Source organism: Triticum urartu, chromosome 1 (assembly GCF_003073215.2).
Source record: "Triticum urartu cultivar G1812 chromosome 1, Tu2.1, whole genome shotgun sequence".
Taxonomy (NCBI): domain Eukaryota; kingdom Viridiplantae; phylum Streptophyta; class Magnoliopsida; order Poales; family Poaceae; genus Triticum; species Triticum urartu.
Genome location: NC_053022.1, coordinates 352,752,325 through 352,758,648, shown reverse-complemented (window position 1 = coordinate 352,758,648; position 6,324 = coordinate 352,752,325).

Genomic DNA, 6,324 nt, shown 5'->3' with positions numbered 1-6,324 from the left:
AAAAGAGGGCATCAGACACTATGTGATGTTCTCAAAAGGCAGATCCTGAACCGAAACCCTAGGAAAGAGGGTCTTGGGTTCGAAAGGAAAATGAATGCTGATGGCTCTTACTGGAAACCTGAGCAGTACCCCAAAACCACATGGGTTGCTGCAAAGGAACCCTCAGTGGATCCATCCACCCTGTCAGGCTTCAATTGTGCTAATCCCATTGTTATTGATGAATCCTTTGATGCAAACTATAAACTGTTTAAGAATCAGAATGGTGAAGTGTTTGCCAGGTATATTGGTACTAACTGCAGGAATGGGCCACCTATGAAGAAAGTCTGGGTGCCGAAAAAGTGGTTTGGAGAATCTTCCTGTGAATGTCGTCATGACACCACAAGTGAAGAAGACAAACCCCAGACCACAGGCTTCATATGGTCCAAAGGCTTCATACAGACAAAGGACTCACCTGAGTCGCACTAACGCAAATGTTTTGCAGGGAAACCATACTCAGGCCTATGAATATGAGCGTGTTCATCAAACCGCCATGTTCATAAGACCAAGAACTACTCTGCTTATTCTTATGAGTACTATTGTCCACCTGCAAGACTTTTTGCTAGGGCTCCAAAGCCAAAGTTCTCAGATGCTGCACTTAGACTCATTGCTTCGAAGCCACCCTTGAAGATGTGGGTGGCTAAGAAAGCTTAACTCTCTTTTGCAGGGAAAGGTCTCCAGCCGAAATCAAATTCGTCTGAAGCTATTGCTGGGGACCTTAAACATCTTGTAGGGCGCAAGATCAAATGCCCAAATGGTCTTATTATGTATTTTGTTCCTGAGTCGCTTGCTACTTGCCCTATCAGTCCTAACCTCGATCTAAGCTTTCATAATCCACTTGCTCGTCAAATGTTTATGCTTCACAATTCTCTTCGTGAAGCCTATCCCCCTAACTGCACTGTAGGGTATGACACCAGCTGCTTCAGAATGGATTATTGATAGTGGGTGTACTAATCACATGACTGGCAAGCGAAGTCTTCTCATGGACTCAACTTTACGTCCATCTGACAAGAGTCACATCACATTTGCTGATACTGGTAAAAGCAAGGTATTGGGTCTAGGTAGAGTTGCAATCTCAAGGGATCAACACATGGATAAAGTGATGCTTGTTGAATCCCTTGGTTTCAACTTAATGTCTGTCTCAATGCTTTGCGATTTAAACATGATTGTGATATTTGGAAAATATCGTTGCCTTGTTCTAATGGAATCTGACAAGTCTCTAGTCTTTGAAGGGTATCGGAAAGATGATTTGTAGCATGGTAGATTTCTCAGCAGGACCACAACTTGCCGTATGTCTTCTAGCAAAAGCTTCTGAATGCTGGCTCTGGCATCGGAGGCTAGGGCATGCTGGCATGAGGAACTTGCACACTCTTGCAAGGAAGAAGCATGTCATAGGCATCGAGGGCGTCAAGTTCAAGAAGGATCACTTATGCGGTGCCTGTGAAGCAGGAAAGATGACGAGGGCCAAGCATCCCTCGAAGACAATCATGACAACGACTCAACCCTTCGAACTGCTCCACATGGACCTTTTTGGTCCCACTCATTACTCAACTCTTACTACTACTGCTGGCCTATGCAAATCATCATAACATTATTCTGTATCAAATGGATGTGAAGACGCTTTTCTCAATGGCAAGATTGAAGAAGAAGTGTATGTTGCACAACCGCCTGGCTTTGAAGATCCAAAACATCCTGACATGGTGTACAAGCTCAACAAGGCATTGTATGGCCTCAAACAAGCCCCTCGGGCTTGGTATGACACACTCAAAGACTTCCTGAAGAGCAAAGGCTTCAAACCTGGTTCCCTGGATCCCACTCTCTTCACGAAGACATATGATGGTGAACTGTTTGTGTGCCAAATATATGTGGATGACATTATCTTCGGCTGCACTAATCAGAAATACAGTGAAGAGTTTGGATATATGATGCAAGAGCAATATCAGATGTCCATGATGGGTGAGCTGAAGTTCTTCCTTGGTCTTCAAATACGTCAGCAACGCAACGGCATCTTCATATCTCAAGAGAAATACCTCAAAGATTGCCTGAAGAAATTTGGAATGCAAGACTGCAAAGGCTTACACGACGCCAATGCCAGCCAAACATCATCTGGGTCCCGACGACAATGGTAAAGAGTTTGATCAAAAGGTATACCGCTCCATGATTGGTTCTTTGCTTTATTTATGTGCATCTAGGCCAGATATCATGCTTAGTGTTTGCATGTGTGCCCGTTCCAAGCGGCACCAAAGGAATCGCATCACTTAGCTGTGAAGCGAATTCTTAGATATTTGGCTCACACCCCAACACTAGGATTATGGTATCCAAAGGGCTCAGAGTTTGATCTAGTTGGATTCTCGGATGCTGATTATGCTGGTGACAAGGTGGATCGCAAGTCTACATCAGGCACATGTCATTTTCTGGGACGATCACTTGTATGTTGGTCTTCAAAGAAGCAGAACTGTGTATCTCTCTCCACTGCTGAATCTGAATACATTGCTGCTGGATCTTGCTGCGCTCAGCTTCTATGGATGAAGCAAACACTCAAAGACTATGGCATTCATCTGAAGCAAGTGCCACTCTACTGCGACAACGAAAGCGCCATCAAGATTGCCAACAACCCAGTTCAGCACTCGAAGACAAAGCACATTGAAATTCGTCATCACTTTCTCAGAGATCATGTTATGAAGGAAGATATTGATATCATACACGTCAACACTGAAGAGCAATTGGCAGATATCTTCACCAAGCCCTTGGATGAGAAGAGGTTTTGCAAGTTACGGTGTGAGCTAAATATCTTGGAATCCTCAAATGTCCTGTGATCAGGCACACATCCTAACACTTAAGCATGTTGATGACTTAGATGTGCAACACACGAAGTAAAGTATATCTTCAATCAATGAAGACTTACATTCTGAGTGTGAATATATTAACGTGGAATTTGACTTCGGAGCGCCACGATAATTGTGCGTCGTGTCTGGGTCTAATATTTCCTATACGGTGGGTAACGCCACCACCAAATTTTTCCCTTTGAAGTGTTTTTCTCATGGCGTTACATTTGCAAAGTCTTCGCATTTTGTTTGTCTTCAATGATTAAATTGTCCTCATGTTTATCTTCAACATACTGATTTGGTTTCGTCCTCTACAGCATTCACTTATAGCTATGGCTTCTTACTGAATCTTTTGAACTAAGTGAATGTGATCGGACCCTAACCCCTCTATGCTTCTTTCCTAAGTCTATCTATCCAAATCATATGCATTCTATTGACACTGTCAAAATGTCTTCTCTGCATCCTTGTCAGCAGAAGACACAGAGACAAACATTAATCTTTTCAATGCTAAATCCTTTCACCTGAAACCCGGAGAAGTGGGAACGACCACCCGACAATCCAGGCGTGCGTGGGAACGTGGAACAACCTCCGATGTGTTGCATGATAGCCACGTGTCCTTCAGATGTGAATCGCCAGGGGCACCTGTGTAATAACACTGTGCCGTCCCTATCCCTATAAATACACGCCTCACCACAGTCATTATCCTTCTTCCACTCTCGCACAAACCCTAGCGCCACCGCTAGCCCTCGACGACGCCGGCGACGAAGCGCTTAGCTGCCGCGACCTCACCGACCGTCTTCACGCCGGCCGCGGACATCGTCTTCTCCGCCGTCGCCGTAGGTGTCCCCGTGTAGGTGTCCTCCGTCGCCAAGTTAGGGCACGGAGATCGAACTGCTCGGCCTCCTCTCCACTCCGTCTAGCAGTTCTTCGTGTGGTAAATAAAACTTCCTTTTTACGGCCCCTTTGATCCTATAGATTCATCATTTCTACCACAAGCAGTTTTCTATTCACACAAGTTGGATCTATTTCATACTGCATCTCATAATATGCCTAGTATGTTCACTTATGCTTCACAAAGTAGTTAGATTCCTCACTTGTACTTATTCGTGGATTCGTACAAATCTGGAACCAACTCTCTATCTATGAGTGAATGTCTTCGCACTATGAGGTCAATGTCTTCTAAACTGATTTATCTTCAAAATCTTCTGGGAATGCATATGACCTCTTCCCCTTCCCTCGCACCTTAATGTTGTCACAGGTACATGTCCGTGGGAGAATCCCTTGGTTCTCATAGTCTGCATTCATTTGCAGAATTCTTAAAGCATCATATAAACTCCCCTGAAGCCAGTTCTTGTCTGAGCAGTAGACGGAAGACTTTGACAGTTTTGAAGCCTTTCAGTCTAAACTTCATGGCACCAGAAAAATCTGCAAGGAAGGGTGGCAGGCAGCGTCGTGGCAACACCTCAAGAGATTTGCCTCCAGACCTCTATGAGCTGTACAAGACAGATCCGGAGGAGGACTACAATCTGCGGAAAACTTGAATCCAATGGATTCGAAGATATTGGGGCAGAATAGTGGTTCAAGTACAGGTTCGTGACCCAGGAGTATGCTGAGAAGAATGCCATCAAGCGACCGTGGGGAGACATCCTATACAAAAATATTCAACCCAGGTCCAGAGTTGAAGCCATTGAACAAGGCTTCTATCCCTGCATGGTCCGTGGACCTCAGCCTGCAGATGCTGACCCATCATCATTGCTATGGTGTCATGATGACAATCTGTTCAAGCGCAACCTTCAGTTTGCCGGGAACTCGGACAAAGAAAACAAGAAGTCGCGGGGCTTAGACTTCAACCCAGGTCCCTCTACTCCTCGTGCTGATGGCTCACGCGAAGCTTAACCCAATCTTGTTGTGCCCTTCTACAACCTGGAAGGTCTCATCACTCATATTATGGTTCAAGGGGCAGTCGTGGATCAACCTGTAGATGATGTTGAATCTGACGAAGCGCCTGCACCATCGAAGCCAAAGAAGCTAAAGAAGCCTAAAGCTTCAAAGCAGGCCCCTGCAATGAAGGTCTCACGGGCGAAGCCTCTGGCCACTTCACCTCATGAACACAGTGTGCAGTCTGAAGATCTGTCACGCATCTCCAAGCCCTCCAAAGTGAAGATGCCCATGCAACCCACCAGCCAAGCACTGACCCCTGCTACTGTTCTGCGAAATGAGAATGACGCCATTGATCTGTCCAGCGATGATGATCTTGGCGATGACGCTCTTGAGCAGTTGATCAAGAGCAAGCAAGAGGCAGAAATCTTCAATGACCTTCCTCTCTTTGATGTTGAAATCATCAACACATTCATTGATGAGTGGTTTGACAGCCCAAATGTTAGCTTTGATGATCTTCAGCTTCCCGTTGGCCTCAGCGTCGCCTTCCACGGAGCCATTGCTGCTGAGCTGGCTCTAGCTCAGAAGATTGTTGAGCTGAAGCATAAGATAGATTATGAAAAGGCTCAGTTCAAGAAGCATATGGCCAAGCTCAATGTTGAAGACATTCAGAACTTCCAGACCATGATGCATGAGCTTAAGGAAGCATTCCGAACCAAACGCGAAGAAGCCAAATGTTCTCGTGAGTGCATGAAGGATCTTGCTGCTAAATGTGTCCAAGGATACAATGAAGCTGAAAAGCACAAGGCCTTGGGGTGGCCAGGCATCAACCCCAGAATGGCGGCCAAGAAGAAGAAGAAGCAAGTTGTGGCAGAACCCGGAGTACCAAGGCAGGAAGTACATCCAATTGTCTTCCAAGCCAGTATGACAGGCTCGAAGCCTAAGGTCCCCACAGTGGCTTCAGATCTGAAGAAAACAAGGGCAGCTGAAGCTGAAGCCAGAAAGCGCAAAACCAAGGGCACCACTGATGATGCCCCTCCAACTAAGAAACGCAAAACCAAGAAGAGAGATCGGGCTGCTCCCACAGAACCCCTTGAGGTCGAGCCAATCTCAGTGGCTCGTCCTGCGTTTGAAAATCAAGAACGCAAGTGATAGTTCATGAGCCTGCTTCTCCCAGAGGCTCCTGAAGCTGAAGACAATCCAGCTGTTGACCCCACCGCAGCTGAAGACATTGGTCCTCACGACAATGTTGAAGATGATGAAGTCCTTCCTCAGATCGAGCACCAATTGGTATCATCGCCTGTGCTCACGCACAGCGAACTCATCAGCATTGGTCGTCCTCTGACGCCAACTGCTCAGGATGCATCGTGGGCTGATCACCCACAACAACAAGACACTCCAAGCTCTCCCCAACCGCAAGCTACCCCACCAGTGCAAGATGACGATGACTTTGAGGCCCAGCGCACTCCATCTCCACAAGCGTCGCCAGCATTATGCAGGCTTCGCAAAGGACCAAGGCCCCAAGTCACTCCCACTATGCACGTGTCTGAGTCCGAAGCCAAAATGGCTGAAGATATTCCGGCTG